This window comes from Ambystoma mexicanum, unplaced genomic scaffold (assembly GCF_040938575.1).
Source record: "Ambystoma mexicanum isolate Mex_15411 unplaced genomic scaffold, UKY_AmexF1_1 Mex_scaf10, whole genome shotgun sequence".
Classification (NCBI taxonomy): domain Eukaryota; kingdom Metazoa; phylum Chordata; class Amphibia; order Caudata; family Ambystomatidae; genus Ambystoma; species Ambystoma mexicanum.
Genome location: NW_027182325.1, coordinates 1805001 through 1829329, shown reverse-complemented (window position 1 = coordinate 1829329; position 24329 = coordinate 1805001). Strand labels below are relative to the sequence as shown.

General features: G+C 47.0%; 61 non-coding genes and 19 pseudogenes across 61 annotated transcripts; all 80 read right to left on the bottom strand.

Moving 5' to 3' along the window:
- Positions 1-86: 86 nt before the first annotated feature.
- Positions 87-205, bottom strand: LOC138538652 (5S ribosomal RNA). The gene has a single exon (XR_011286743.1). It is a non-coding gene; the product is annotated as a 5S ribosomal RNA (ribosomal RNA).
- Positions 206-669: 464 nt separating this feature from the next.
- On the bottom strand, positions 670-778 carry LOC138543493 (5S ribosomal RNA; annotated as a pseudogene).
- Positions 779-883: 105 nt separating this feature from the next.
- LOC138548490 (5S ribosomal RNA) lies at positions 884-1002 on the bottom strand. Its single transcript, XR_011292290.1, has one exon. It is a non-coding gene; the product is annotated as a 5S ribosomal RNA (ribosomal RNA).
- A 106-nt stretch (positions 1003-1108) lies between these two features.
- On the bottom strand, positions 1109-1227 carry LOC138541436 (5S ribosomal RNA). Its single transcript, XR_011289443.1, has one exon. It is a non-coding gene; the product is annotated as a 5S ribosomal RNA (ribosomal RNA).
- A 106-nt stretch (positions 1228-1333) lies between these two features.
- On the bottom strand, positions 1334-1452 carry LOC138549015 (5S ribosomal RNA). The gene has a single exon (XR_011292804.1). It is a non-coding gene; the product is annotated as a 5S ribosomal RNA (ribosomal RNA).
- A 463-nt stretch (positions 1453-1915) lies between these two features.
- On the bottom strand, positions 1916-2024 carry LOC138546379 (5S ribosomal RNA; annotated as a pseudogene).
- Positions 2025-2130: 106 nt separating this feature from the next.
- On the bottom strand, positions 2131-2249 carry LOC138547907 (5S ribosomal RNA). Its single transcript, XR_011291731.1, has one exon. It is a non-coding gene; the product is annotated as a 5S ribosomal RNA (ribosomal RNA).
- Positions 2250-2355: 106 nt separating this feature from the next.
- LOC138550211 (5S ribosomal RNA) lies at positions 2356-2474 on the bottom strand. Its single transcript, XR_011293967.1, has one exon. It is a non-coding gene; the product is annotated as a 5S ribosomal RNA (ribosomal RNA).
- A 106-nt stretch (positions 2475-2580) lies between these two features.
- LOC138539868 (5S ribosomal RNA) lies at positions 2581-2699 on the bottom strand. Its single transcript, XR_011287930.1, has one exon. It is a non-coding gene; the product is annotated as a 5S ribosomal RNA (ribosomal RNA).
- A 106-nt stretch (positions 2700-2805) lies between these two features.
- LOC138538651 (5S ribosomal RNA) lies at positions 2806-2924 on the bottom strand. Its single transcript, XR_011286742.1, has one exon. It is a non-coding gene; the product is annotated as a 5S ribosomal RNA (ribosomal RNA).
- A 463-nt stretch (positions 2925-3387) lies between these two features.
- On the bottom strand, positions 3388-3496 carry LOC138546378 (5S ribosomal RNA; annotated as a pseudogene).
- A 106-nt stretch (positions 3497-3602) lies between these two features.
- LOC138547906 (5S ribosomal RNA) lies at positions 3603-3721 on the bottom strand. Its single transcript, XR_011291730.1, has one exon. It is a non-coding gene; the product is annotated as a 5S ribosomal RNA (ribosomal RNA).
- A 106-nt stretch (positions 3722-3827) lies between these two features.
- On the bottom strand, positions 3828-3946 carry LOC138550210 (5S ribosomal RNA). Its single transcript, XR_011293966.1, has one exon. It is a non-coding gene; the product is annotated as a 5S ribosomal RNA (ribosomal RNA).
- Positions 3947-4052: 106 nt separating this feature from the next.
- LOC138539867 (5S ribosomal RNA) lies at positions 4053-4171 on the bottom strand. The gene has a single exon (XR_011287929.1). It is a non-coding gene; the product is annotated as a 5S ribosomal RNA (ribosomal RNA).
- Positions 4172-4277: 106 nt separating this feature from the next.
- On the bottom strand, positions 4278-4396 carry LOC138538650 (5S ribosomal RNA). Its single transcript, XR_011286741.1, has one exon. It is a non-coding gene; the product is annotated as a 5S ribosomal RNA (ribosomal RNA).
- Positions 4397-4860: 464 nt separating this feature from the next.
- Positions 4861-4969, bottom strand: LOC138543492 (5S ribosomal RNA; annotated as a pseudogene).
- A 105-nt stretch (positions 4970-5074) lies between these two features.
- On the bottom strand, positions 5075-5193 carry LOC138549053 (5S ribosomal RNA). The gene has a single exon (XR_011292840.1). It is a non-coding gene; the product is annotated as a 5S ribosomal RNA (ribosomal RNA).
- A 106-nt stretch (positions 5194-5299) lies between these two features.
- On the bottom strand, positions 5300-5418 carry LOC138541425 (5S ribosomal RNA). The gene has a single exon (XR_011289432.1). It is a non-coding gene; the product is annotated as a 5S ribosomal RNA (ribosomal RNA).
- A 106-nt stretch (positions 5419-5524) lies between these two features.
- Positions 5525-5643, bottom strand: LOC138542023 (5S ribosomal RNA). The gene has a single exon (XR_011290013.1). It is a non-coding gene; the product is annotated as a 5S ribosomal RNA (ribosomal RNA).
- Positions 5644-6106: 463 nt separating this feature from the next.
- On the bottom strand, positions 6107-6215 carry LOC138546376 (5S ribosomal RNA; annotated as a pseudogene).
- A 106-nt stretch (positions 6216-6321) lies between these two features.
- LOC138547905 (5S ribosomal RNA) lies at positions 6322-6440 on the bottom strand. The gene has a single exon (XR_011291729.1). It is a non-coding gene; the product is annotated as a 5S ribosomal RNA (ribosomal RNA).
- A 106-nt stretch (positions 6441-6546) lies between these two features.
- LOC138539866 (5S ribosomal RNA) lies at positions 6547-6665 on the bottom strand. Its single transcript, XR_011287928.1, has one exon. It is a non-coding gene; the product is annotated as a 5S ribosomal RNA (ribosomal RNA).
- Positions 6666-6771: 106 nt separating this feature from the next.
- On the bottom strand, positions 6772-6890 carry LOC138538649 (5S ribosomal RNA). Its single transcript, XR_011286740.1, has one exon. It is a non-coding gene; the product is annotated as a 5S ribosomal RNA (ribosomal RNA).
- A 464-nt stretch (positions 6891-7354) lies between these two features.
- On the bottom strand, positions 7355-7466 carry LOC138547033 (5S ribosomal RNA; annotated as a pseudogene).
- A 105-nt stretch (positions 7467-7571) lies between these two features.
- On the bottom strand, positions 7572-7690 carry LOC138549041 (5S ribosomal RNA). The gene has a single exon (XR_011292829.1). It is a non-coding gene; the product is annotated as a 5S ribosomal RNA (ribosomal RNA).
- Positions 7691-7796: 106 nt separating this feature from the next.
- On the bottom strand, positions 7797-7915 carry LOC138541413 (5S ribosomal RNA). The gene has a single exon (XR_011289421.1). It is a non-coding gene; the product is annotated as a 5S ribosomal RNA (ribosomal RNA).
- A 106-nt stretch (positions 7916-8021) lies between these two features.
- On the bottom strand, positions 8022-8140 carry LOC138540629 (5S ribosomal RNA). The gene has a single exon (XR_011288670.1). It is a non-coding gene; the product is annotated as a 5S ribosomal RNA (ribosomal RNA).
- Positions 8141-8603: 463 nt separating this feature from the next.
- LOC138546375 (5S ribosomal RNA) lies at positions 8604-8712 on the bottom strand (annotated as a pseudogene).
- A 106-nt stretch (positions 8713-8818) lies between these two features.
- On the bottom strand, positions 8819-8937 carry LOC138547904 (5S ribosomal RNA). The gene has a single exon (XR_011291728.1). It is a non-coding gene; the product is annotated as a 5S ribosomal RNA (ribosomal RNA).
- A 106-nt stretch (positions 8938-9043) lies between these two features.
- On the bottom strand, positions 9044-9162 carry LOC138540395 (5S ribosomal RNA). The gene has a single exon (XR_011288444.1). It is a non-coding gene; the product is annotated as a 5S ribosomal RNA (ribosomal RNA).
- Positions 9163-9268: 106 nt separating this feature from the next.
- Positions 9269-9387, bottom strand: LOC138539865 (5S ribosomal RNA). The gene has a single exon (XR_011287927.1). It is a non-coding gene; the product is annotated as a 5S ribosomal RNA (ribosomal RNA).
- A 106-nt stretch (positions 9388-9493) lies between these two features.
- Positions 9494-9612, bottom strand: LOC138538648 (5S ribosomal RNA). The gene has a single exon (XR_011286739.1). It is a non-coding gene; the product is annotated as a 5S ribosomal RNA (ribosomal RNA).
- A 464-nt stretch (positions 9613-10076) lies between these two features.
- On the bottom strand, positions 10077-10188 carry LOC138545847 (5S ribosomal RNA; annotated as a pseudogene).
- A 105-nt stretch (positions 10189-10293) lies between these two features.
- On the bottom strand, positions 10294-10412 carry LOC138537291 (5S ribosomal RNA). The gene has a single exon (XR_011285432.1). It is a non-coding gene; the product is annotated as a 5S ribosomal RNA (ribosomal RNA).
- Positions 10413-10518: 106 nt separating this feature from the next.
- On the bottom strand, positions 10519-10637 carry LOC138536783 (5S ribosomal RNA). The gene has a single exon (XR_011284946.1). It is a non-coding gene; the product is annotated as a 5S ribosomal RNA (ribosomal RNA).
- A 106-nt stretch (positions 10638-10743) lies between these two features.
- On the bottom strand, positions 10744-10862 carry LOC138540628 (5S ribosomal RNA). Its single transcript, XR_011288669.1, has one exon. It is a non-coding gene; the product is annotated as a 5S ribosomal RNA (ribosomal RNA).
- A 463-nt stretch (positions 10863-11325) lies between these two features.
- Positions 11326-11434, bottom strand: LOC138546374 (5S ribosomal RNA; annotated as a pseudogene).
- Positions 11435-11540: 106 nt separating this feature from the next.
- On the bottom strand, positions 11541-11659 carry LOC138550899 (5S ribosomal RNA). Its single transcript, XR_011294641.1, has one exon. It is a non-coding gene; the product is annotated as a 5S ribosomal RNA (ribosomal RNA).
- Positions 11660-11765: 106 nt separating this feature from the next.
- LOC138550207 (5S ribosomal RNA) lies at positions 11766-11884 on the bottom strand. The gene has a single exon (XR_011293964.1). It is a non-coding gene; the product is annotated as a 5S ribosomal RNA (ribosomal RNA).
- A 106-nt stretch (positions 11885-11990) lies between these two features.
- Positions 11991-12109, bottom strand: LOC138539864 (5S ribosomal RNA). The gene has a single exon (XR_011287926.1). It is a non-coding gene; the product is annotated as a 5S ribosomal RNA (ribosomal RNA).
- Positions 12110-12215: 106 nt separating this feature from the next.
- LOC138542073 (5S ribosomal RNA) lies at positions 12216-12334 on the bottom strand. The gene has a single exon (XR_011290062.1). It is a non-coding gene; the product is annotated as a 5S ribosomal RNA (ribosomal RNA).
- A 464-nt stretch (positions 12335-12798) lies between these two features.
- On the bottom strand, positions 12799-12907 carry LOC138543491 (5S ribosomal RNA; annotated as a pseudogene).
- A 105-nt stretch (positions 12908-13012) lies between these two features.
- On the bottom strand, positions 13013-13131 carry LOC138549030 (5S ribosomal RNA). The gene has a single exon (XR_011292818.1). It is a non-coding gene; the product is annotated as a 5S ribosomal RNA (ribosomal RNA).
- Positions 13132-13237: 106 nt separating this feature from the next.
- On the bottom strand, positions 13238-13356 carry LOC138549400 (5S ribosomal RNA). Its single transcript, XR_011293181.1, has one exon. It is a non-coding gene; the product is annotated as a 5S ribosomal RNA (ribosomal RNA).
- A 106-nt stretch (positions 13357-13462) lies between these two features.
- LOC138549014 (5S ribosomal RNA) lies at positions 13463-13581 on the bottom strand. The gene has a single exon (XR_011292803.1). It is a non-coding gene; the product is annotated as a 5S ribosomal RNA (ribosomal RNA).
- A 463-nt stretch (positions 13582-14044) lies between these two features.
- On the bottom strand, positions 14045-14153 carry LOC138546373 (5S ribosomal RNA; annotated as a pseudogene).
- A 106-nt stretch (positions 14154-14259) lies between these two features.
- Positions 14260-14378, bottom strand: LOC138547903 (5S ribosomal RNA). Its single transcript, XR_011291727.1, has one exon. It is a non-coding gene; the product is annotated as a 5S ribosomal RNA (ribosomal RNA).
- Positions 14379-14484: 106 nt separating this feature from the next.
- On the bottom strand, positions 14485-14603 carry LOC138550206 (5S ribosomal RNA). Its single transcript, XR_011293963.1, has one exon. It is a non-coding gene; the product is annotated as a 5S ribosomal RNA (ribosomal RNA).
- Positions 14604-14709: 106 nt separating this feature from the next.
- On the bottom strand, positions 14710-14828 carry LOC138541840 (5S ribosomal RNA). Its single transcript, XR_011289836.1, has one exon. It is a non-coding gene; the product is annotated as a 5S ribosomal RNA (ribosomal RNA).
- A 106-nt stretch (positions 14829-14934) lies between these two features.
- Positions 14935-15053, bottom strand: LOC138538647 (5S ribosomal RNA). Its single transcript, XR_011286738.1, has one exon. It is a non-coding gene; the product is annotated as a 5S ribosomal RNA (ribosomal RNA).
- A 463-nt stretch (positions 15054-15516) lies between these two features.
- On the bottom strand, positions 15517-15625 carry LOC138546372 (5S ribosomal RNA; annotated as a pseudogene).
- A 106-nt stretch (positions 15626-15731) lies between these two features.
- On the bottom strand, positions 15732-15850 carry LOC138547901 (5S ribosomal RNA). The gene has a single exon (XR_011291725.1). It is a non-coding gene; the product is annotated as a 5S ribosomal RNA (ribosomal RNA).
- A 106-nt stretch (positions 15851-15956) lies between these two features.
- LOC138538646 (5S ribosomal RNA) lies at positions 15957-16075 on the bottom strand. The gene has a single exon (XR_011286737.1). It is a non-coding gene; the product is annotated as a 5S ribosomal RNA (ribosomal RNA).
- A 449-nt stretch (positions 16076-16524) lies between these two features.
- Positions 16525-16633, bottom strand: LOC138545863 (5S ribosomal RNA; annotated as a pseudogene).
- Positions 16634-16739: 106 nt separating this feature from the next.
- Positions 16740-16858, bottom strand: LOC138547900 (5S ribosomal RNA). The gene has a single exon (XR_011291724.1). It is a non-coding gene; the product is annotated as a 5S ribosomal RNA (ribosomal RNA).
- Positions 16859-16964: 106 nt separating this feature from the next.
- On the bottom strand, positions 16965-17083 carry LOC138550205 (5S ribosomal RNA). Its single transcript, XR_011293962.1, has one exon. It is a non-coding gene; the product is annotated as a 5S ribosomal RNA (ribosomal RNA).
- A 106-nt stretch (positions 17084-17189) lies between these two features.
- On the bottom strand, positions 17190-17308 carry LOC138539863 (5S ribosomal RNA). The gene has a single exon (XR_011287925.1). It is a non-coding gene; the product is annotated as a 5S ribosomal RNA (ribosomal RNA).
- A 106-nt stretch (positions 17309-17414) lies between these two features.
- Positions 17415-17533, bottom strand: LOC138538644 (5S ribosomal RNA). Its single transcript, XR_011286735.1, has one exon. It is a non-coding gene; the product is annotated as a 5S ribosomal RNA (ribosomal RNA).
- A 464-nt stretch (positions 17534-17997) lies between these two features.
- On the bottom strand, positions 17998-18109 carry LOC138545546 (5S ribosomal RNA; annotated as a pseudogene).
- A 105-nt stretch (positions 18110-18214) lies between these two features.
- LOC138542739 (5S ribosomal RNA) lies at positions 18215-18323 on the bottom strand (annotated as a pseudogene).
- Positions 18324-18429: 106 nt separating this feature from the next.
- Positions 18430-18548, bottom strand: LOC138550786 (5S ribosomal RNA). Its single transcript, XR_011294532.1, has one exon. It is a non-coding gene; the product is annotated as a 5S ribosomal RNA (ribosomal RNA).
- A 106-nt stretch (positions 18549-18654) lies between these two features.
- LOC138542019 (5S ribosomal RNA) lies at positions 18655-18773 on the bottom strand. The gene has a single exon (XR_011290010.1). It is a non-coding gene; the product is annotated as a 5S ribosomal RNA (ribosomal RNA).
- Positions 18774-19236: 463 nt separating this feature from the next.
- Positions 19237-19345, bottom strand: LOC138546371 (5S ribosomal RNA; annotated as a pseudogene).
- Positions 19346-19451: 106 nt separating this feature from the next.
- On the bottom strand, positions 19452-19570 carry LOC138539175 (5S ribosomal RNA). The gene has a single exon (XR_011287251.1). It is a non-coding gene; the product is annotated as a 5S ribosomal RNA (ribosomal RNA).
- Positions 19571-19676: 106 nt separating this feature from the next.
- On the bottom strand, positions 19677-19795 carry LOC138550204 (5S ribosomal RNA). The gene has a single exon (XR_011293961.1). It is a non-coding gene; the product is annotated as a 5S ribosomal RNA (ribosomal RNA).
- A 106-nt stretch (positions 19796-19901) lies between these two features.
- On the bottom strand, positions 19902-20020 carry LOC138539861 (5S ribosomal RNA). Its single transcript, XR_011287924.1, has one exon. It is a non-coding gene; the product is annotated as a 5S ribosomal RNA (ribosomal RNA).
- Positions 20021-20126: 106 nt separating this feature from the next.
- On the bottom strand, positions 20127-20245 carry LOC138538643 (5S ribosomal RNA). The gene has a single exon (XR_011286734.1). It is a non-coding gene; the product is annotated as a 5S ribosomal RNA (ribosomal RNA).
- A 464-nt stretch (positions 20246-20709) lies between these two features.
- Positions 20710-20818, bottom strand: LOC138543490 (5S ribosomal RNA; annotated as a pseudogene).
- Positions 20819-20923: 105 nt separating this feature from the next.
- LOC138549019 (5S ribosomal RNA) lies at positions 20924-21042 on the bottom strand. Its single transcript, XR_011292807.1, has one exon. It is a non-coding gene; the product is annotated as a 5S ribosomal RNA (ribosomal RNA).
- Positions 21043-21148: 106 nt separating this feature from the next.
- On the bottom strand, positions 21149-21267 carry LOC138541401 (5S ribosomal RNA). Its single transcript, XR_011289409.1, has one exon. It is a non-coding gene; the product is annotated as a 5S ribosomal RNA (ribosomal RNA).
- A 106-nt stretch (positions 21268-21373) lies between these two features.
- LOC138549013 (5S ribosomal RNA) lies at positions 21374-21492 on the bottom strand. The gene has a single exon (XR_011292802.1). It is a non-coding gene; the product is annotated as a 5S ribosomal RNA (ribosomal RNA).
- A 463-nt stretch (positions 21493-21955) lies between these two features.
- LOC138546663 (5S ribosomal RNA) lies at positions 21956-22064 on the bottom strand (annotated as a pseudogene).
- Positions 22065-22170: 106 nt separating this feature from the next.
- LOC138547899 (5S ribosomal RNA) lies at positions 22171-22289 on the bottom strand. Its single transcript, XR_011291723.1, has one exon. It is a non-coding gene; the product is annotated as a 5S ribosomal RNA (ribosomal RNA).
- Positions 22290-22395: 106 nt separating this feature from the next.
- On the bottom strand, positions 22396-22514 carry LOC138541289 (5S ribosomal RNA). Its single transcript, XR_011289298.1, has one exon. It is a non-coding gene; the product is annotated as a 5S ribosomal RNA (ribosomal RNA).
- Positions 22515-22620: 106 nt separating this feature from the next.
- Positions 22621-22739, bottom strand: LOC138539860 (5S ribosomal RNA). The gene has a single exon (XR_011287923.1). It is a non-coding gene; the product is annotated as a 5S ribosomal RNA (ribosomal RNA).
- Positions 22740-22845: 106 nt separating this feature from the next.
- Positions 22846-22964, bottom strand: LOC138538642 (5S ribosomal RNA). The gene has a single exon (XR_011286733.1). It is a non-coding gene; the product is annotated as a 5S ribosomal RNA (ribosomal RNA).
- A 464-nt stretch (positions 22965-23428) lies between these two features.
- LOC138545062 (5S ribosomal RNA) lies at positions 23429-23537 on the bottom strand (annotated as a pseudogene).
- Positions 23538-23642: 105 nt separating this feature from the next.
- On the bottom strand, positions 23643-23761 carry LOC138549007 (5S ribosomal RNA). Its single transcript, XR_011292796.1, has one exon. It is a non-coding gene; the product is annotated as a 5S ribosomal RNA (ribosomal RNA).
- A 106-nt stretch (positions 23762-23867) lies between these two features.
- On the bottom strand, positions 23868-23986 carry LOC138541390 (5S ribosomal RNA). The gene has a single exon (XR_011289398.1). It is a non-coding gene; the product is annotated as a 5S ribosomal RNA (ribosomal RNA).
- Positions 23987-24092: 106 nt separating this feature from the next.
- LOC138549012 (5S ribosomal RNA) lies at positions 24093-24211 on the bottom strand. Its single transcript, XR_011292801.1, has one exon. It is a non-coding gene; the product is annotated as a 5S ribosomal RNA (ribosomal RNA).
- Positions 24212-24329: the final 118 nt, after the last annotated feature.

The following is a 24329-nucleotide window of genomic DNA, read 5'->3' as shown; positions in this document are numbered from 1 at the left end:
TACTTTTAAGCATCTAGTCGGCTAGACCTTGCAGTTTTAAAAGGCAATTGAGAAAGGGCTCACTTCCTGAACTTGGAGCACAAAAAAGCCTACAGCACCTGGTATTCCCAGGCGGTCTCCCATCCAGGTACTAACTAGGCCTGACACTGCTTAACTTCCGAGATCAGTCGAGATCGGGTGCATTCAGTGTGGTGTGGCCGTAGGCTCTAGGAATGCTAAGAATATTACTCTTATGCATTTGCATTTAGTAAGCTAAGCCATGCAGCCACTTGCAACATGATACCACGCTCATCGCTCGATCAGGCTCGATCAGGCGAGATATATAAGACTGGTGGGCCCATTCAGGACTCCTATGTCTGGTAGGATAACTTTAATTCATCCATCCTGTGTCTGTTGCAGGGAGGTGGAGAGAACAATCAACACAATAATGGTTTTCTTTCATGCCTCTTGAAGGACTCAATATTCTCTGTACTGCATTACATGTGAAAGTTGATTTATTACCCATGAACACACTACCTGTATGCTAATTCTATGTAAAAAGGTAGCTCCAGCCCTCATGATGTTGTCCAACATTTCCGCTATAAAACGGGATACAATTATTTTGGAAACATACCAAATTTGAAAAATAATTGAGAAGTTGCGCAATTACTAATCATGGAGCACAAAAAAAGCCTACAGCACCTGGTATTCCCAGGCAGTCTCCCATCCAGGTACTAACTAGGCCCGACCCTGCTTAGCTTCCGAGATCGGGCGCATTCAGTGTGGTGTGGCCGTAGGCTCTGGGCCTAGTGAGTTTGTACTTTTAAGCATCTAGTCGGCTAGACCTTGCAGTTTTGAAAGGCAATTGTGAAATGGCTCACTTCCTGAACTTGGAGCACAAAAAAGCCTACAGCACCTGGTATTCCCAGGTGGTCTCCCATCCAGGTACTAACTAGGCCCGACACTGCTTAGCTTCCGAGATCAGAAGAGATCGGGCGCATTCAGTGTGGTGTGGCCGTAGGCTCTGGGCCTAGTGAGTTTTGTACTTTTAAGCATCTAGTCGGCTAGACCTTGCAGTTTTGAAAGGCAATTGAGAAATGGCTCACTTCCTGAACTTGGAGTACAAAAAAGCCTACAGCACCTGGTATTCCCAGGCGGTCTCCCATCCAGGTACTAACTAGGCCCGACACTGCTTAGCTTCTGAGATCAGACGAGATCAGGCGCATTCAGTGTGGTGTGGCCGTAGGCTCTGGGCCTAGTGAGTGTTGTACTTTTAAGCATCTAGTCGGCTAGACCTTGCAGTTTTAAAAGGCAATTGAGAAAGGGCTCACTTCCTGAACTTGGAGCACAAAAAAGCCTACAGCACCTGGTATTCCCAGGCGGTCTCCCATCCAGGTACTAACTAGGCCTGACACTGCTTAACTTCCGAGATCAGACGAGATCGGGTGCATTCAGTGTGGTGTGGCCGTAGGCTCTAGGAATGCTAAGAATATTACTCTTATGCATTTGCATTTAGTAAGCTAAGCCATGCAGCCACTTGCAACATGATACCACGCTCATCGCTCGATCAGGCTCGATCAGGCGAGATATATAAGACTGGTGGGCCCATTCAGGACTCCTATGTCTGGTAGGATAACTTTAATTCATCCATCCTGTGTCTGTTGCAGGGAGGTGGAGAGAACAATCAACACAATAATGGTTTTCTTTCATGCCTCTTGAAGGACTCAATATTCTCTGTACTGCATTACATGTGAAAGTCGATTTATTACCCATGAACACACTACCTGTATGCTAATTCTATGTAAAAAGGTAGCTCCAGACCTCATGATGTTGTCCAACATTTCCGCTATAAAACGGGATACAATTATTTTGGAAACATACCAAATTTGAAAAATAATTGAGAAGTTGCGCAATTACTAATCATGGAGCACAAAAAAGCCTACAGCACCTGGTATTCCCAGGCAGTCTCCCATCCAGGTACTAACTAGGCCTGACCCTGCTTAGCTTCCGAGATCGGGCACATTCAGTGTGGTGTGGCCGTAGGCTCTGGGCCTAGTGAGTTTTGTACTTTTAAGCATCTAGTCGGCTAGACCTTGCAGTTTTGAAAGGCAATTGTGAAATGGCTCACTTCCTGAACTTGGAGCACAAAAAAGCCTACAGCACCTGGTATTCCCAGGTGGTCTCCCATCCAGGTACTAACTAGGCCCGACACTGCTTAGCTTCCGAGATCAGACGAGATCGGGCGCAATCAGTGTGGTGTGGCCGTAGGCTCTGGGCCTAGTGAGTTTTGTACTTTTAAGCATCTAGTCAGCTAGACCTTGCAGTTTTGAAAGGCAATTGAGAAATGGCTCACTTCCTGAACTTGGAGCACAAAAAAGCCTACAGCACCTGGTATTCCCAGGCGGTCTCCCATCCAGGTACTAACGAGGCCCGACACTGCTTAGCTTCCGAGATCAGACGAGATCGGGCGCATTCAGTGTGGTGTGGCCGTAGGCTCTGGTTCTTGTGAGTTTTGTACTTTTAAGCATCTAGTCGGCTAGACCTTGCAGTTTTGAAAGGCAATTGAGAAATGGCTCACTTCCTGAACTTGGAGTACAAAAAAGCCTACAGCACCTGGTATTCCCAGGCGGTCTTCCATCCAGGTACTAACTAGGCCCGACACTGCTTAGCTTCTGAGATCAGACGAGATCAGGCACATTCAGTGTGGTGTGGCCGTAGGCTCTGGGCCTAGTGAGTTTTGTACTTTTAAGCATCTAGTCGGCTAGACCTTGCAGTTTTAAAAGGCAATTGAGAAAGGGCTCACTTCCTGAACTTGGAGCACAAAAAAGCCTACAGCACCTGGTATTCCCAGGCGGTCTCCCATCCAGGTACTAACTAGGCCTGACACTGCTTAACTTCCGAGATCAGTCGAGATCGGGTGCATTCAGTGTGGTGTGGCCGTAGGCTCTAGGAATGCTAAGAATATTACTCTTATGCATTTGCATTTAGTAAGCTAAGCCATGCAGCCACTTGCAACATGATACCACGCTCATCGCTCGATCAGGCTCGATCAGGCGAGATATATAAGACTGGTGGGCCCATTCAGGACTCCTATGTCTGGTAGGATAACTTTAATTCATCCATCCTGTGTCTGTTGCAGGGAGGTGGAGAGAACAATCAACACAATAATGGTTTTCTTTCATGCCTCTTGAAGGACTCAATATTCTCTGTACTGCATTACATGTGAAAGTCGATTTATTACCCATGAACACACTACCTGTATGCTAATTCTATGTAAAAAGGTAGCTCCAGCCCTCATGATGTTGTCCAACATTTCCGCTATAAAACGGGATACAATTATTTTGGAAACATACCAAATTTGAAAAATAATTGAGAAGTTGCGCAATTACTAATCATGGAGCACAAAAAAGCCTACAGCACCTGGTATTCCCAGGCAGTCTCCCATCCAGGTACTAACTAGGCCTGACCCTGCTTAGCTTCCGAGATCGGGCACATTCAGTGTGGTGTGGCCGTAGGCTCTGGGCCTAGTGAGTTTTGTACTTTTAAGCATCTAGTCGGCTAGACCTTGCAGTTTTGAAAGGCAATTGTGAAATGGCTCACTTCCTGAACTTGGAGCACAAAAAAGCCTACAGCACCTGGTATTCCCAGGTGGTCTCCCATCCAGGTACTAACTAGGCCCGACACTGCTTAGCTTCCGAGATCAGACGAGATCGGGCGCAATCAGTGTGGTGTGGCCGTAGGCTCTGGGCCTAGTGAGTTTTGTACTTTTAAGCATCTAGTCAGCTAGACCTTGCAGTTTTGAAAGGCAATTGAGAAATGGCTCACTTCCTGAACTTGGAGCACAAAAAAGCCTACAGCACCTGGTATTCCCAGGCGGTCTCCCATCCAGGTACTAACGAGGCCCGACACTGCTTAGCTTCCGAGATCAGACGAGATCGGGCGCATTCAGTGTGGTGTGGCCGTAGGCTCTGGTCCTTGTGAGTTTTGTACTTTTAAGCATCTAGTCGGCTAGACCTTGCAGTTTTGAAAGGCAATTGAGAAATGGCTCACTTCCTGAACTTGGAGTACAAAAAAGCCTACAGCACCTGGTATTCCCAGGCGGTCTTCCATCCAGGTACTAACTAGGCCCGACACTGCTTAGCTTCTGAGATCAGACGAGATCAGGCACATTCAGTGTGGTGTGGCCGTAGGCTCTGGGCCTAGTGAGTTTTGTACTTTTAAGCATCTAGTCGGCTAGACCTTGCAGTTTTAAAAGGCAATTGAGAAAGGGCTCACTTCCTGAACTTGGAGCACAAAAAAGCCTACAGCACCTGGTATTCCCAGGCGGTCTCCCATCCAGGTACTAACTAGGCCTGACACTGCTTAACTTCCGAGATCAGTCGAGATCGGGTGCATTCAGTGTGGTGTGGCCGTAGGCTCTAGGAATGCTAAGAATATTACTCTTATGCATTTGCATTTAGTAAGCTAAGCCATGCAGCCACTTGCAACATGATACCACGCTCATCGCTCGATCAGGCTCGATCAGGCGAGATATATAAGACTGGTGGGCCCATTCAGGACTCCTATGTCTGGTAGGATAACTTTAATTCATCCATCCTGTGTCTGTTGCAGGGAGGTGGAGAGAACAATCAACACAATAATGGTTTTCTTTCATGCCTCTTGAAGGACTCAATATTCTCTGTACTGCATTACATGTGAAAGTTGATTTATTACCCATGAACACACTACCTGTATGCTAATTCTATGTAAAAAGGTAGCTCCAGCCCTCATGATGTTGTCCAACATTTCCGCTATAAAACGGGATACAATTATTTTGGAAACATACCAAATTTGAAAAATAATTGAGAAGTTGCGCAATTACTAATCATGGAGCACAAAAAAAGCCTACAGCACCTGGTATTCCCAGGCAGTCTCCCATCCAGGTACTAACTAGGCCCGACCCTGCTTAGCTTCCGAGATCGGGCGCATTCAGTGTGGTGTGGCCGTAGGCTCTGGGCCTAGTGAGTTTGTACTTTTAAGCATCTAGTCGGCTAGACCTTGCAGTTTTGAAAGGCAATTGTGAAATGGCTCACTTCCTGAACTTGGAGCACAAAAAAGCCTACAGCACCTGGTATTCCCAGGTGGTCTCCCATCCAGGTACTAACTAGGCCCGACACTGCTTAGCTTCCGAGATCAGACGAGATCGGGCGCATTCAGTGTGGTGTGGCCGTAGGCTCTGGGCCTAGTGAGTTTTGTACTTTTAAGCATCTAGTCGGCTAGACCTTGCAGTTTTGAAAGGCAATTGAGAAATGGCTCACTTCCTGAACTTGGAGTACAAAAAAGCCTACAGCACCTGGTATTCCCAGGCGGTCTCCCATCCAGGTACTAACTAGGCCCGACACTGCTTAGCTTCTGAGATCAGACGAGATCAGGCGCATTCAGTGTGGTGTGGCCGTAGGCTCTGGGCCTAGTGAGTGTTGTACTTTTAAGCATCTAGTCGGCTAGACCTTGCAGTTTTAAAAGGCAATTGAGAAAGGGCTCACTTCCTGAACTTGGAGCACAAAAAAGCCTACAGCACCTGGTATTCCAAGGCGGTCTCCCATCCAGGTACTAACTAGGCCTGACACTGCTTAACTTCTGAGATCAGACGAGATCGGGTGCATTCAGTGTGGTGTGGCCGTAGGCTCTAGGAATGCTAAGAATATTACTCTTATGCATTTGCATTTAGTAAGCTAAGCCATGCAGCCACTTGCAACATGATACCACGCTCATCGCTCGATCAGGCTCGATCAGGCGAGATATATAAGACTGGTGGGCCCATTCAGGACTCCTATGTCTGGTAGGATAACTTTAATTCATCCATCCTGTGTCTGTTGCAGGGAGGTGGAGAGAACAATCAACACAATAATGGTTTTCTTTCATGCCTCTTGAAGGACTCAATATTCTCTGTACTGCATTACATGTGAAAGTCGATTTATTACCCATGAACACACTACCTGTATGCTAATTCTATGTAAAAAGGTAGCTCCAGCCCTCATGATGTTGTCCAACATTTCCGCTATAAAACGGGATACAATTATTTTGGAAACCTACCAAATTTGAAAAATAATTGAGAAGTTGCGCAATTACTAATCATGGAGCACAAAAAAGCCTACAGCACCTGGTATTCCCAGGCAGTCTCCCATCCAGGTACTAACTAGGCCTGACCCTGCTTAGCTTCCGAGATCGGGCACATTCAGTGTGGTGTGGCCGTAGGCTCTGGGCCTAGTGAGTTTTGTACTTTTAAGCATCTAGTCGGCTAGACCTTTCAGTTTTGAAAGGCAATTGTGAAATGGCTCACTTCCTGAACTTGGAGCACAAAAAAGCCTACAGCACCTGGTATTCCCAGGTGGTCTCCCATCCAGGTACTAACTAGGCCCGACACTGCTTAGCTTCCGAGATCAGACGAGATCGGGCGCAATCAGTGTGGTGTGGCCGTAGGCTCTGGGCCTAGTGAGTTTTGTACTTTTAAGCATCTAGTCGGCTAGACCTTGCAGTTTTGAAAGGCAATTGAGAAATGGCTCACTTCCTGAACTTGGAGTACAAAAAAGCCTACAGCACCTGGTATTCCCAGGCGGTCTTCCATCCAGGTACTAACTAGGCCCGACACTGCTTAGCTTCTGAGATCAGACGAGATCAGGCACATTCAGTGTGGTGTGGCCGTAGGCTCTGGGCCTAGTGAGTTTTGTACTTTTAAGCATCTAGTCGGCTAGACCTTGCAGTTTTAAAAGGCAATTGAGAAAGGGCTCACTTCCTGAACTTGGAGCACAAAAAAGCCTACAGCACCTGGTATTCCCAGGCGGTCTCCCATCCAGGTACTAACTAGGCCTGACACTGCTTAACTTCCGAGATCAGTCGAGATCGGGTGCATTCAGTGTGGTGTGGCCGTAGGCTCTAGGAAGGCTAAGAATATTACTCTTATGCATTTGCATTTAGTAAGCTAAGCCATGCAGCCACTTGCAACATGATACCACGCTCATCGCTCGATCAGGCTCGATCAGGCGAGATATATAAGACTGGTGGGCCCATTCAGGACTCCTATGTCTGGTAGGATAACTTTAATTCATCCATCCTGTGTCTGTTGCAGGGAGGTGGAGAGAACAATCAACACAATAATGGTTTTCTTTCATGCCTCTTGAAGGACTCAATATTCTCTGTACTGCATTACATGTGAAAGTTGATTTATTACCCATGAACACACTACCTGTATGCTAATTCTATGTAAAAAGGTAGCTCCAGCCCTCATGATGTTGTCCAACATTTCCGCTATAAAACGGGATACAATTATTTTGGAAACATACCAAATTTGAAAAATAATTGAGAAGTTGCGCAATTACTAATCATGGAGCACAAAAAAAGCCTACAGCACCTGGTATTCCCAGGCAGTCTCCCATCCAGGTACTAACTAGGCCCGACCCTGCTTAGCTTCCAAGATCGGGCGCATTATTCAGTGTGGTGTGGCCGTAGGCTCTGGGCCTAGTGAGTTTGTACTTTTAAGCATCTAGTCGGCTAGACCTTGCAGTTTTGAAAGGCAATTGTGAAATGGCTCACTTCCTGAACTTGGAGCACAAAAAAGCCTACAGCACCTGGTATTCCCAGGTGGTCTCCCATCCAGGTACTAACTAGGCCCGACACTGCTTAGCTTCCGAGATCAGACGAGATCGGGCGCATTCAGTGTGGTGTGGCCGTAGGCTCTGGGCCTAGTGAGTTTTGTACTTTTAAGCATCTAGTCGGCTAGACCTTGCAGTTTTGAAAGGCAATTGAGAAATGGCTCACTTCCTGAACTTGGAGTACAAAAAAGCCTACAGCACCTGGTATTCCCAGGCGGTCTCCCATCCAGGTACTAACTAGGCCCGACACTGCTTAGCTTCTGAGATCAGACGAGATCAGGCGCATTCAGTGTGGTGTGGCCGTAGGCTCTGGGCCTAGTGAGTGTTGTACTTTTAAGCATCTAGTCGGCTAGACCTTGCAGTTTTAAAAGGCAATTGAGAAAGGGCTCACTTCCTGAACTTGGAGCACAAAAAAGCCTACAGCACCTGGTATTCCCAGGCGGTCTCCCATCCAGGTAGTAACTAGGCCTGACACTGCTTAACTTCCGAGATCAGACGAGATCGGGTGCATTCAGTGTGGTGTGGCCGTAGGCTCTAGGAATGCTAAGAATATTACTCTTATGCATTTGCATTTAGTAAGCTAAGCCATGCAGCCACTTGCAACATGATACCACGCTCATCGCTCGATCAGGCTCGATCAGGCGAGATATATAAGACTGGTGGGCCCATTCAGGACTCCTATGTCTGGTAGGATAACTTTAATTCATCCATCCTGTGTCTGTTGCAGGGAGGTGGAGAGAACAATCAACACAATAATGGTTTTCTTTCATGCCTCTTGAAGGACTCAATATTCTCTGTACTGCATTACATGTGAAAGTCGATTTATTACCCATGAACACACTACCTGTATGCTAATTCTATGTAAAAAGGTAGCTCCAGCCCTCATGATGTTGTCCAACATTTCCGCTATAAAACGGGATACAATTATTTTGGAAACATACCAAATTTGAAAAATAATTGAGAAGTTGCGCAATTACTAATCATGGAGCACAAAAAAGCCTACAGCACCTGGTATTCCCAGGCAGTCTCCCATCCAGGTACTAACTAGGCCTGACCCTGCTTAGCTTCCGAGATCGGGCACATTCAGTGTGGTGTGGCCGTAGGCTCTGGGCCTAGTGAGTTTTGTACTTTTAAGCATCTAGTCGGCTAGACCTTGCAGTTTTGAAAGGCAATTGTGAAATGGCTCACTTCCTGAACTTGGAGCACAAAAAAGCCTACAGCACCTGGTATTCCCAGGTGGTCTCCCATCCAGGTACTAACTAGGCCCGACACTGCTTAGCTTCCGAGATCAGACGAGATCGGGCGCAATCAGTGTGGTGTGGCCGTAGGCTCTGGGCCTAGTGAGTTTTGTACTTTTAAGCATCTAGTCAGCTAGACCTTGCAGTTTTGAAAGGCAATTGAGAAATGGCTCACTTCCTGAACTTGGAGCACAAAAAAGCCTACAGCACCTGGTATTCCCAGGCGGTCTCCCATCCAGGTACTAACGAGGCCCGACACTGCTTAGCTTTCGAGATCAGACGAGATCGGGCGCATTCAGTGTGGTGTGGCCGTAGGCTCTGGTTCTTGTGAGTTTTGTACTTTTAAGCATCTAGTCGGCTAGACCTTGCAGTTTTGAAAGGCAATTGAGAAATGGCTCACTTCCTGAACTTGAAGTACAAAAAAGCCTACAGCACCTGGTATTCCCAGGCGGTCTTCCATCCAGGTACTAACTAGGCCCGACACTGCTTAGCTTCTGAGATCAGACGAGATCAGGCACATTCAGTGTGGTGTGGCCGTAGGCTCTGGGCCTAGTGAGTTTTGTACTTTTAAGCATCTAGTCGGCTAGACCTTGCAGTTTTAAAAGGCAATTGAGAAAGGGCTCACTTCCTGAACTTGGAGCACAAAAAAGCCTACAGCACCTGGTATTCCCAGGCGGTCTCCCATCCAGGTACTAACTAGGCCTGACACTGCTTAACTTCCGAGATCAGTCGAGATCGGGTGCATTCAGTGTGGTGTGGCCGTAGGCTCTAGGAATGCTAAGAATATTACTCTTATGCATTTGCATTTAGTAAGCTAAGCCATGCAGCCACTTGCAACATGATACCACGCTCATCGCTCGATCAGGCTCGATCAGGCGAGATATATAAGACTGGTGGGCCCATTCAGGACTCCTATGTCTGGTAGGATAACTTTAATTCATCCATCCTGTGTCTGTTGCAGGGAGGTGGAGAGAACAATCAACACAATAATGGTTTTCTTTCATGCCTCTTGAAGGACTCAATATTCTCTGTACTGCATTACATGTGAAAGTTGATTTATTACCCATGAACACACTACCTGTATGCTAATTCTATGTAAAAAGGTAGCTCCAGCCCTCATGATGTTGTCCAACATTTCCGCTATAAAACGGGATACAATTATTTTGGAAACATACCAAATTTGAAAAATAATTGAGAAGTTGCGCAATTACTAATCATGGAGCACAAAAAAAGCCTACAGCACCTGGTATTCCCAGGCAGTCTCCCATCCAGGTACTAACTAGGCCCGACCCTGCTTAGCTTCCGAGATCGGGCGCATTATTCAGTGTGGTGTGGCCGTAGGCTCTGGGCCTAGTGAGTTTGTACTTTTAAGCATCTAGTCGGCTAGACCTTGCAGTTTTGAAAGGCAATTGTGAAATGGCTCACTTCCTGAACTTGGAGCACAAAAAAGCCTACAGCACCTGGTATTCCCAGGTGGTCTCCCATCCAGGTACTAACTAGGCCCGACACTGCTTAGCTTACGAGATCAGACGAGATCGGGCGCATTCAGTGTGGTGTGGCCGTAGGCTCTGGGCCTAGTGAGTTTTGTACTTTTAAGCATCTAGTCGGCTAGACCTTGCAGTTTTGAAAGGCAATTGAGAAATGGCTCACTTCCTGAACTTGGAGTACAAAAAAGCCTACAGCACCTGGTATTCCCAGGCGGTCTCCCATCCAGGTACTAACTAGGCCCAACACTGCTTAGCTTCTGAGATCAGACGAGATCAGGCGCATTCAGTGTGGTGTGGCCGTAGGCTCTGGGCCTAGTGAGTGTTGTACTTTTAAGCATCTAGTCGGCTAGACCTTGCAGTTTTAAAAGGCAATTGAGAAAGGGCTCACTTCCTGAACTTGGAGCACAAAAAAGCCTACAGCACCTGGTATTCCCAGGCGGTCTCCCATCCAGGTAGTAACTAGGCCTGACACTGCTTAACTTCCGAGATCAGACGAGATCGGGTGCATTCAGTGTGGTGTGGCCGTAGGCTCTAGGAATGCTAAGAATATTACTCTTATGCATTTGCATTTAGTAAGCTAAGCCATGCAGCCACTTGCAACATGATACCACGCTCATCGCTCGATCAGGCTCGATCAGGCGAGATATATAAGACTGGTGGGCCCATTCAGGACTCCTATGTCTGGTAGGATAACTTTAATTCATCCATCCTGTGTCTGTTGCAGGGAGGTGGAGAGAACAATCAACACAATAATGGTTTTCTTTCATGCCTCTTGAAGGACTCAATATTCTCTGTACTGCATTACATGTGAAAGTCGATTTATTACCCATGAACACACTACCTGTATGCTAATTCTATGTAAAAAGGTAGCTCCAGCCCTCATGATGTTGTCCAACATTTCCGCTATAAAACGGGATACAATTATTTTGGAAACATACCAAATTTGAAAAATAATTGAGAAGTTGCGCAATTACTAATCATGGAGCACAAAAAAGCCTACAGCACCTGGTATTCCCAGGCAGTCTCCCATCCAGGTACTAACTAGGCCTGACCCTGCTTAGCTTCCGAGATCGGGCACATTCAGTGTGGTGTGGCCGTAGGCTCTGGGCCTAGTGAGTTTTGTACTTTTAAGCATCTAGTCGGCTAGACCTTGCAGTTTTGAAAGGCAATTGTGAAATGGCTCACTTCCTGAACTTGGAGCACAAAAAAGCCTACAGCACCTGGTATTCCCAGGTGGTCTCCCATCCAGGTACTAACTAGGCCCGACACTGCTTAGCTTCCGAGATCAGACGAGATCGGGCACAATCAGTGTGGTGTGGCCGTAGGCTCTGGGCCTAGTGAGTTTTGTACTTTTAAGCATCTAGTCAGCTAGACCTTGCAGTTTTGAAAGGCAATTGAGAAATGGCTCACTTCCTGAACTTGGAGCACAAAAAAGCCTACAGCACCTGGTATTCCCAGGCGGTCTCCCATCCAGGTACTAACGAGGCCCGACACTGCTTAGCTTCCGAGATCAGACGAGATCGGGCGCATTCAGTGTGGTGTGGCCGTAGGCTCTGGTCCTTGTGAGTTTTGTACTTTTAAGCATCTAGTCGGCTAGACCTTGCAGTTTTGAAAGGCAATTGAGAAATGGCTCACTTCCTGAACTTGGAGTACAAAAAAGCCTACAGCACCTGGTATTCCCAGGCGGTCTTCCATCCAGGTACTAACTAGGCCCGACACTGCTTAGCTTCTGAGATCAGACGAGATCAGGCACATTCAGTGTGGTGTGGCCGTAGGCTCTGGGCCTAGTGAGTTTTGTACTTTTAAGCATCTAGTCGGCTAGACCTTGCAGTTTTAAAAGGCAATTGAGAAAGGGCTCACTTCCTGAACTTGGAGCACAAAAAAGCCTACAGCACCTGGTATTCCCAGGCGGTCTCCCATCCAGGTACTAACTAGGCCTGACACTGCTTAACTTCCGAGATCAGTCAAGATCGGGTGCATTCAGTGTGGTGTGGCCGTAGGCTCTAGGAATGCTAAGAATATTACTCTTATGCATTTGCATTTAGTAAGCTAAGCCATGCAGCCACTTGCAACATGATACCACGCTCATCGCTCGATCAGGCTCGATCAGGCGAGATATATAAGACTGGTGGGCCCATTCAGGACTCCTATGTCTGGTAGGATAACTTTAATTCATCCATCCTGTGTCTGTTGCAGGGAGGTGGAGAGAACAATCAACACAATAATGGTTTTCTTTCATGCCTCTTGAAGGACTCAATATTCTCTGTACTGCATTACATGTGAAAGTTGATTTATTACCCATGAACACACTACCTGTATGCTAATTCTATGTAAAAAGGTAGCTCCAGCCCTCATGATGTTGTCCAACATTTCCGCTATAAAACGGGATACAATTATTTTGGAAACATACCAAATTTGAAAAATAATTGAGAAGTTGCGCAATTACTAATCATGGAGCACAAAAAAAGCCTACAGCACCTGGTATTCCCAGGCAGTCTCCCATCCAGGTACTAACTAGGCCCGACCCTGCTTAGCTTCCGAGATCGGGCGCATTCAGTGTGGTGTGGCCGTAGGCTCTGGGCCTAGTGAGTTTGTACTTTTAAGCATCTAGTCGGCTAGACCTTGCAGTTTTGAAAGGCAATTGTGAAATGGCTCACTTCCTGAACTTGGAGCACAAAAAAGCCTACAGCACCTGGTATTCCCAGGTGGTCTCCCATCCAGGTACTAACTAGGCCCGACACTGCTTAGCTTCCGAGATCAGACGAGATCGGGCGCATTCAGTGTGGTGTGGCCGTAGGCTCTGGGCCTAGTGAGTTTTGTACTTTTAAGCATCTAGTCGGCTAGACCTTGCAGTTTTGAAAGGCAATTGAGAAATGGCTCACTTCCTGAACTTGGAGTACAAAAAAGCCTACAGCACCTGGTATTCCCAGGCGGTCTCCCATCCAGGTACTAACTAGGCCCGACACTGCTTAGCTTCTGAGATCAGACGAGATCAGGTGCATTCAGTGTGGTGTGGCCGTAGGCTCTGGGCCTAGTGAGTGTTGTACTTTTAAGCATCTAGTCGGCTAGACCTTGCAGTTTTAAAAGGCAATTGAGAAAGGGCTCACTTCCTGAACTTGGAGCACAAAAAAGCCTACAGCACCTGGTATTCCCAGGCGGTCTCCCATCCAGGTACTAACTAGGCCTGACACTGCTTAACTTCCGAGATCAGACGAGATCGGGTGCATTCAGTGTGGTGTGGCCGTAGGCTCTAGGAATGCTAAGAATATTACTCTTATGCATTTGCATTTAGTAAGCTAAGCCATGCAGCCACTTGCAACATGATACCACGCTCATCGCTCGATCAGGCTCGATCAGGCGAGATATATAAGACTGGTGGGCCCATTCAGGACTCCTATGTCTGGTAGGATAACTTTAATTCATCCATCCTGTGTCTGTTGCAGGGAGGTGGAGAGAACAATCAACACAATAATGGTTTTCTTTCATGCCTCTTGAAGGACTCAATATTCTCTGTACTGCATTACATGTGAAAGTCGATTTATTACCCATGAACACACTACCTGTATGCTAATTCTATGTAAAAAGGTAGCTCCAGACCTCATGATGTTGTCCAACATTTCCGCTATAAAACGGGATACAATTATTTTGGAAACATACCAAATTTGAAAAATAATTGAGAAGTTGCGCAATTACTAATCATGGAGCACAAAAAAGCCTACAGCACCTGGTATTCCCAGGCAGTCTCCCATCCAGGTACTAACTAGGCCTGACCCTGCTTAGCTTCCGAGATCGGGCACATTCAGTGTGGTGTGGCCGTAGGCTCTGGGCCTAGTGAGTTTTGTACTTTTAAGCATCTAGTCGGCTAGACCTTGCAGTTTTGAAAGGCAATTGTGAAATGGCTCACTTCCTGAACTTGGAGCACAAAAAAGCCTACAGCACCTGGTATTCCCAGGTGGTCTCCCATCCAGGTACTAACTAGGCCCGACACTGCTTAGCTTCCGAGATCAGACGAGATCGGGCGCAATCAGTGTGGTGTGGCCGTAGGCTCTGGGCCTAGTGAGTTTTGTACTTTTAAGCATCTAGTCAGCTAGACCTTGCAGTTTTGAAAGGCAATTGAGAAATGGCTCACTTCCTGAACTTGGAGCACAAAAAAGCCTACAGCACCTGGTATTCCCAGGCGGTCTCCCATCCAGGTACTAACGAGGCCCGACACTGCTTAGCTTCCGAGATCAGACGAGATCGGGCGCATTCAGTGTGGTGTGGCCGTAGGCTCTGGTTCTTGTGAGTTTTGTACTTTTAAGCATCTAGTCGGCTAGACCTTGCAGTTTTGAAAGGCAATTGAGAAATGGCTCACTTCCTGAACTTGGAGTACAAAAAAGCCTACAGCACCTGGTATTCCCAGGCGGTCTTCCATCCAGGTACTAACTAGGCCCGACACTGATTAGCTTCTGAGATCAGACGAGATCAGGCACATTCAGTGTGGTGTGGCCGTAGGCTCTGGGCCTAGTGAGTTTTGTACTTTTAAGCATCTAGTCGGCTAGACCTTGCAGTTTTAAAAGGCAATTGAGAAAGGGCTCACTTCCTGAACTTGGAGCACAAAAAAGCCTACAGCACCTGGTATTCCCAGGCGGTCTCCCATCCAGGTACTAACTAGGCCTGACACTGCTTAACTTCCGAGATCAGTCGAGATCGGGTGCATTCAGTGTGGTGTGGCCGTAGGCTCTAGGAATGCTAAGAATATTACTCTTATGCATTTGCATTTAGTAAGCTAAGCCATGCAGCCACTTGCAACATGATACCACGCTCATCGCTCGATCAGGCTCGATCAGGCGAGATATATAAGACTGGTGGGCCCATTCAGGACTCCTATGTCTGGTAGGATAACTTTAATTCATCCATCCTGTGTCTGTTGCAGGGAGGTGGAGAGAACAATCAACACAATAATGGTTTTCTTTCATGCCTCTTGAAGGACTCAATATTCTCTGTACTGCATTACATGTGAAAGTCGATTTATTACCCATGAACACACTACCTGTATGCTAATTCTATGTAAAAAGGTAGCTCCAGCCCTCATGATGTTGTCCAACATTTCCGCTATAAAACGGGATACAATTATTTTGGAAACATACCAAATTTGAAAAATAATTGAGAAGTTGCGCAATTACTAATCATGGAGCACAAAAAAGCCTACAGCACCTGGTATTCCCAGGCAGTCTCCCATCCAGGTACTAACTAGGCCTGACCCTGCTTAGCTTCCGAGATCGGGCACATTCAGTGTGGTGTGGCCGTAGGCTCTGGGCCTAGTGAGTTTTGTACTTTTAAGCATCTAGTCGGCTAGACCTTGCAGTTTTGAAAGGCAATTGTGAAATGGCTCACTTCCTGAACTTGGAGCACAAAAAAGCCTACAGCACCTGGTATTCCCAGGTGGTCTCCCATCCAGGTACTAACTAGGCCCGACACTGCTTAGCTTCCGAGATCAGACGAGATCGGGCGCAATCAGTGTGGTGTGGCCGTAGGCTCTGGGCCTAGTGAGTTTTGTACTTTTAAGCATCTAGTCAGCTAGACCTTGCAGTTTTAAAAGGCAATTGAGAAAGGGCTCACTTCCTGAACTTGGAGCACAAAAAAGCCTACAGCACCTGGTATTCCCAGGCGGTCTCCCATCCAGGTACTAACTAGGCCTGACACTGCTTAACTTCCGAGATCAGTCGAGATCGGGTGCATTCAGTGTGGTGTGGCCGTAGGCTCTAGGAATGCTAAGAATATTACTCTTATGCATTTGCATTTAGTAAGCTAAGCCATGCAGCCACTTGCAACATGATACCACGCTCATCGCTCGATCAGGCGAGATATATAAGACTGGTGGGCCCATTCAGGACTCCTATGTCTGGTAGGATAACTTTAATTCATCCATCCTGTGTCTGTTGCAGGGAGGTGGAGAGAACAATCAACACAATAATGGTTTTCTTTCATGCCTCTTGAAGGACTCAATATTCTCTGTACTGCATTACATGTGAAAGTCGATTACCCATGAACACACTACCTGTATGCTAATTCTATGTAAAAAGGTAGCTCCAGCCCTCATGATGTTGTCCAACATTTCCGCTATAAAACGGGATACAATTATTTTGGAAACATACCAAATTTGAAAAATAATTGAGAAGTTGCGCAATTACTAATCATGGAGCACAAAAAAGCCTACAGCACCTGGTATTCCCAGGCAGTCTCCCATCCAGGTACTAACTAGGCCTGACGCTGCTTAGCTTCCGAGATCGGGCACATTCAGTGTGGTGTGGCCGTAGGCTCTGGGCCTAGTGAGTTTTGTACTTTTAAGCATCTAGTCGGCTAGACCTTGCAGTTTTGAAAGGCAATTGTGAAATGGCTCACTTCCTGAACTTGGAGCACAAAAAAGCCTACAGCACCTGGTATTCCCAGGTGGTCTCCCATCCAGGTACTAACTAGGCCCGACACTGCTTAGCTTCCGAGATCAGACGAGATCGGGCGCAATCAGTGTGGTGTGGCCGTAGGCTCTGGGCCTAGTGAGTTTTGTACTTTTAAGCATCTAGTCAGCTAGACCTTGCAGTTTTGAAAGGCAATTGAGAAATGGCTCACTTCCTGAACTTGGAGCACAAAAAAGCCTACAGCACCTGGTATTCCCAGGCGGTCTCCCATCCAGGTACTAACGAGGCCCGACACTGCTTAGCTTCCGAGATCAGACGAGATCGGGCGCATTCAGTGTGGTGTGGCCGTAGGCTCTGGTTCTTGTGAGTTTTGTACTTTTAAGCATCTAGTCGGCTAGACCTTGCAGTTTTGAAAGGCAATTGAGAAATGGCTCACTTCCTGAACTTGGAGTACAAAAAAGCCTACAGCACCTGGTATTCCCAGGCGGTCTTCCATCCAGGTACTAACTAGGCCCGACACTGCTTAGCTTCTGAGATCAGACGAGATCAGGCACATTCAGTGTGGTGTGGCCGTAGGCTCTGGGCCTAGTGAGTTTTGTACTTTTAAGCATCTAGTCGGCTAGACCTTGCAGTTTTAAAAGGCAATTGAGAAAGGGCTCACTTCCTGAACTTGGAGCACAAAAAAGCCTACAGCACCTGGTATTCCCAGGCGGTCTCCCATCCAGGTACTAACTAGGCCTGACACTGCTTAACTTCCGAGATCAGTCGAGATCGGGTGCATTCAGTGTGGTGTGGCCGTAGGCTCTAGGAATGCTAAGAATATTACTCTTATGCATTTGCATTTAGTAAGCTAAGCCATGCAGCCACTTGCAACATGATACCACGCTCATCGCTCGATCAGGCTCGATCAGGCGAGATATATAAGACTGGTGGGCCAATTCAGGACTCCTATGTCTGGTAGGATAACTTTAATTCATCCATCCTGTGTCTGTTGCAGGGAGGTGGAGAGAACAATCAACACAATAATGGTTTTCTTTCATGCCTCTTGAAGGACTCAATATTCTCTGTACTGCATTACATGTGAAAGTTGATTTATTACCCATGAACACACTACCTGTATGCTAATTCTATGTAAAAAGGTAGCTCCAGCCCTCATGATGTTGTCCAACATTTCCGCTATAAAACGGGATACAATTATTTTGGAAACATACCAAATTTGAAAAATAATTGAGAAGTTGCGCAATTACTAATCATGGAGCACAAAAAAAGCCTACAGCACCTGGTATTCCCAGGCAGTCTCCCATCCAGGTACTAACTAGGCCCGACCCTGCTTAGCTTCCGAGATCGGGTGCATTATTCAGTGTGGTGTGGCCGTAGGCTCTGGGCCTAGTGAGTTTGTACTTTTAAGCATCTAGTCGGCTAGACCTTGCAGTTTTGAAAGGCAATTGTGAAATGGCTCACTTCCTGAACTTGGAGCACAAAAAAGCCTACAGCACCTGGTATTCCCAGGTGGTCTCCCATCCAGGTACTAACTAGGCCCGACACTGCTTAGCTTCCGAGATCAGGCGCATTCAGTGTGGTGTGGCCGTAGGCTCTGGGCCTAGTGAGTTTTGTACTTTTAAGCATCTAGTCGGCTAGACCTTGCAGTTTTGAAAGGCAATTGAGAAATGGCTCACTTCCTGAACTTGGAGTACAAAAAAGCCTACAGCACCTGGTATTCCCAGGCGGTCTCCCATCCAGGTACTAACTAGGCCCGACACTGCTTAGCTTCTGAGATCAGATGAGATCAGGCGCATTCAGTGTGGTGTGGCCGTAGGCTCTGGGCCTAGTGAGTGTTGTACTTTTAAGCATCTAGTCGGCTAGACCTTGCAGTTTTAAAAGGCAATTGAGAAAGGGCTCACTTCCTGAACTTGGAGCACAAAAAAGCCTACAGCACCTGGTATTCCCAGGCAGTCTCCCATCCAGGTAGTAACTAGGCCTGACACTGCTTAACTTCCGAGATCAGACGAGATCGGGTGCATTCAGTGTGGTGTGGCCGTAGGCTCTAGGAATGCTAAGAATATTACTCTTATGCATTTGCATTTAGTAAGCTAAGCCATGCAGCCACTTGCAACATGATACCACGCTCATCGCTCGATCAGGCTCGATCAGGCGAGATATATAAGACTGGTGGGCCCATTCAGGACTCCTATGTCTGGTAGGATAACTTTAATTCATCCATCCTGTGTCTGTTGCAGGGAGGTGGAGAGAACAATCAACACAATAATGGTTTTCTTTCATGCCTCTTGAAGGACTCAATATTCTCTGTACTGCATTACATGTGAAAGTCGATTTATTACCCATGAACACACTACCTGTATGCTAATTCTATGTAAAAAGGTAGCTCCAGCCCTCATGATGTTGTCCAACATTTCCGCTATAAAACGGGATACAATTATTTTGGAAACATACCAAATTTGAAAAATAATTGAGAAGTTGCGCAATTACTAATCATGGAGCACAAAAAAGCCTACAGCACCTGGTATTCCCAGGCAGTCTCCCATCCAGGTACTAACTAGGCCTGACCCTGCTTAGCTTCCGAGATCGGGCACATTCAGTGTGGTGTGGCCGTAGGCTCTGGGCCTAGTGAGTTTTGTACTTTTAAGCATCTAGTCGGCTAGACCTTGCAGTTTTGAAAGGCAATTGTGAAATGGCTCACTTCCTGAACTTGGAGCACAAAAAAGCCTACAGCACCTGGTATTCCCAGGTGGTCTCCCATCCAGGTACTAACTAGGCCCGACACTGCTTAGCTTCTGAGATCAGACGAGATCGGGCGCAATCAGTGTGGTGTGGCCGTAGGCTCTGGGCCTAGTGAGTTTTGTACTTTTAAGCATCTAGTCAGCTAGACCTTGCAGTTTTGAAAGGCAATTGAGAAATGGCTCACTTCCTGAACTTGGAGCACAAAAAAGCCTACAGCACCTGGTATTCCCAGGCGGTCTCCCATCCAGGTACTAACGAGGCCCGACACTGCTTAGCTTCCGAGATCAGACGAGATCGGGCGCATTCAGTGTGGTGTGGCCGTAGGCTCTGGTCCTTGTGAGTTTTGTACTTTTAAGCATCTAGTCGGCTAGACCTTGCAGTTTTGAAAGGCAATTGAGAAATGGCTCACTTCCTGAACTTGGAGTACAAAAAAGCCTACAGCACCTGGTATTCCCAGGCGGTCTTCCATCCAGGTACTAACTAGGCCCGACACTGCTTAGCTTCTGAGATCAGACGAGATCAGGCACATTCAGTGTGGTGTGGCCGTAGGCTCTGGGCCTAGTGAGTTTTGTACTTTTAAGCATCTAGTCGGCTAGACCTTGCAGTTTTAAAAGGCAATTGAGAAAGGGCTCACTTCCTGAACTTGGAGCACAAAAAAGCCTACAGCACCTGGTATTCCCAGGCGGTCTCCCATCCAGGTACTAACTAGGCCTGACACTGCTTAACTTCCGAGATCAGTCGAGATCGGGTGCATTCAGTGTGGTGTGGCCGTAGGCTCTAGGAATGCTAAGAATATTACTCTTATGCATTTGCATTTAGTAAGCTAAGCCATGCAGCCACTTGCAACATGATACCACGCTCATCGCTCGATCAGGCTCGATCAGGCGAGATATATAAGACTGGTGGGCCCATTCAGGACTCCTATGTCTGGTAGGATAACTTTAATTCATCCATCCTGTGTCTGTTGCAGGGAGGTGGAGAGAACAATCAACACAATAATGGTTTTCTTTCATGCCTCTTGAAGGACTCAATATTCTCTGTACTGCATTACATGTGAAAGTTGATTTATTACCCATGAACACACTACCTGTATGCTAATTCTATGTAAAAAGGTAGCTCCAGCCCTCATGATGTTGTCCAACATTTCCGCTATAAAACGGGATACAATTATTTTGGAAACATACCAAATTTGAAAAATAATTGAGAAGTTGCGCAATTACTAATCATGGAGCACAAAAAAAGCCTACAGCACCTGGTATTCCCAGGCAGTCTCCCATCCAGGTACTAACTAGGCCCGACCCTGCTTAGCTTCCGAGATCGGGCGCATTCAGTGTGGTGTGGCCGTAGGCTCTGGGTCTAGTGAGTTTGTACTTTTAAGCATCTAGTCGGCTAGACCTTGCAGTTTTGAAAGGCAATTGTGAAATGGCTCACTTCCTGAACTTGGAGCACAAAAAAGCCTACAGCACCTGGTATTCCCAGGTGGTCTCCCATCCAGGTACTAACTAGGCCCGACACTGCTTAGCTTCCGAGATCAGACGAGATCGGGCGCATTCAGTGTGGTGTGGCCGTAGGCTCTGGGCCTAGTGAGTTTTGTACTTTTAAGCATCTAGTCGGCTAGACCTTGCAGTTTTGAAAGGCAATTGAGAAATGGCTCACTTCCTGAACTTGGAGTACAAAAAAGCCTACAGCACCTGGTATTCCCAGGCGGTCTCCCATCCAGGTACTAACTAGGCCCGACACTGCTTAGCTTCTGAGATCAGACGAGATCAGGCGCATTCAGTGTGGTGTGGCCGTAGGCTCTGGGCCTAGTGAGTGTTGTACTTTTAAGCATCTAGTCGGCTAGACCTTGCAGTTTTAAAAGGCAATTGAGAAAGGGCTCACTTCCTGAACTTGGAGCACAAAAAAGCCTACAGCACCTGGTATTCCCAGGCGGTCTCCCATCCAGGTACTAACTAGGCCTGACACTGCTTAACTTCCGAGATCAGACGAGATCGGGTGCATTCAGTGTGGTGTGGCCGTAGGCTCTAGGAATGCTAAGAATATTACTCTTATGCATTTGCATTTAGTAAGCTAAGCCATGCAGCCACTTGCAACATGATACCACGCTCATCGCTCGATCAGGCTCGATCAGGCGAGATATATAAGACTGGTGGGCCCATTCAGGACTCCTATGTCTGGTAGGATAACTTTAATTCATCCATCCTGTGTCTGTTGCAGGGAGGTGGAGAGAACAATCAACACAATAATGGTTTTCTTTCATGCCTCTTGAAGGACTCAATATTCTCTGTACTGCATTACATGTGAAAGTCGATTTATTACCCATGAACACACTACCTGTATGCTAATTCTATGTAAAAAGGTAGCTCCAGACCTCATGATGTTGTCCAACATTTCCGCTATAAAACGGGATACAATTATTTTGGAAACATACCAAATTTGAAAAATAATTGAGAAGTTGCGCAATTACTAATCATGGAGCACAAAAAAGCCTACAGCACCTGGTATTCCCAGGCAGTCTCCCATCCAGGTACTATCTAGGCCTGACCCTGCTTAGCTTCCGAGATCGGGCACATTCAGTGTGGTGTGGCCGTAGGCTCTGGGCCTAGTGAGTTTTGTACTTTTAAGCATCTAGTCGGCTAGACCTTGCAGTTTTGAAAGGCAATTGTGAAATGGCTCACTTCCTGAACTTGGAGCACAAAAAAGCCTACAGCACCTGGTATTCCCAGGTGGTCTCCCATCCAGGTACTAACTAGGCCCGACACTGCTTAGCTTCCGAGATCAGACGAGATCGGGCGCAATCAGTGTGGTGTGGCCGTAGGCTCTGGGCCTAGTGAGTTTTGTACTTTTAAGCATCTAGTCAGCTAGACCTTGCAGTTTTGAAAGGCAATTGAGAAATGGCTCACTTCCTGAACTTGGAGCACAAAAAAGCCTACAGCACCTGGTATTCCCAGGCGGTCTCCCATCCAGGTACTAACGAGGCCCGACACTGCTTAGCTTACGAGATCAGACGAGATCGGGCGCATTCAGTGTGGTGTGGCCGTAGGCTCTGGTTCTTGTGAGTTTTGTACTTTTAAGCATCTAGTCGGCTAGACCTTGCAGTTTTGAAAGGCAATTGAGAAATGGCTCACTTCCTGAACTTGGAGTACAAAAAAGCCTACAGCACCTGGTATTCCCAGGCGGTCTTCCATCCAGGTACTAACTAGGCCCGACACTGCTTAGCTTCTGAGATCAGACGAGATCAGGCACATTCAGTGTGGTGTGGCCGTAGGCTCTGGGCCTAGTGAGTTTTGTACTTTTAAGCATCTAGTCGGCTAGACCTTGCAGTTTTAAAAGGCAATTGAGAAAGGGCTCACTTCCTGAACTTGGAGCACAAAAAAGCCTACAGCACCTGGTATTCCCAGGCGGTCTCCCATCCAGGTACTAACTAGGCCTGACACTGCTTAACTTCCGAGATCAGTCGAGATCGGGTGCATTCAGTGTGGTGTGGCCGTAGGCTCTAGGAATGCTAAGAATATTACTCTTATGCATTTGCATTTAGTAAGCTAAGCCATGCAGCCACTTGCAACATGATACCACGCTCATCGCTCGATCAGGCTCGATCAGGCGAGATATATAAGACTGGTGGGCCCATTCAGGACTCCTATGTCTGGTAGGATAACTTTAATTCATCCATCCTGTGTCTGTTGCAGGGAGGTGGAGAGAACAATCAACACAACAATGGTTTTCTTTCATGCCTCTTGAAGGACTCAATATTCTCTGTACTGCATTACATGTGAAAGTTGATTTATTACCCATGAACACACTACCTGTATGCTAATTCTATGTAAAAAGGTAGCTCCAGCCCTCATGATGTTGTCCAACATTTCCGCTATAAAACGGGATACAATTATTTTGGAAACATACCAAATTTGAAAAATAATTGAGAAGTTGCGCAATTACTAATCATGGAGCACAAAAAAAGCCTACAGCACCTGGTATTCCCAGGCAGTCTCCCATCCAGGTACTAACTAGGCCTGACCCTGCTTAGCTTCCGAGATCGGGCGCATTCAGTGTGGTGTGGCCGTAGGCTCTGGGCCTAGTGAGTTTGTACTTTTAAGCATCTAGTCGGCTAGACCTTGCAGTTTTGAAAGGCAATTGTGAAATGGCTCACTTCCTGAACTTGGAGCACAAAAAAGCCTACAGCACCTGGTATTCCCAGGTGGTCTCCCATCCAGGTACTAACTAGGCCCGACACTGCTTAGCTTCCGAGATCAGACGAGATCGGGCGCATTCAGTGTGGTGTGGCCGTAGGCTCTGGGCCTAGTGAGTTTTGTACTTTTAAGCATCTAGTCGGCTAGACCTTGCAGTTTTGAAAGGCAATTGAGAAATGGCTCACTTCCTGAACTTGGAGTACAAAAAAGCCTACAGCACCTGGTATTCCCAGGCGGTCTCCCATCCAGGTACTAACTAGGCCCGACACTGCTTAGCTTCTGAGATCAGACGAGATCAGGCGCATTCAGTGTGGTGTGGCCGTAGGCTCTGGGCCTAGTGAGTGTTGTACTTTTAAGCATCTAGTCGGCTAGACCTTGCAGTTTTAAAAGGCAATTGAGAAAGGGCTCACTTCCTGAACTTGGAGCACAAAAAAGCCTACAGCACCTGGTATTCCCAGGCGGTCTCCCATCCAGGTACTAACTAGGCCTGACACTGCTTAACTTCCGAGATCAGACGAGATCGGGTGCATTCAGTGTGGTGTGGCCGTAGGCTCTAGGAATGCTAAGAATATTACTCTTATGCATTTGCATTTAGTAAGCTAAGCCATGCAGCCACTTGCAACATGATACCACGCTCATCGCTCGATCAGGCTCGATCAGGCGAGATATA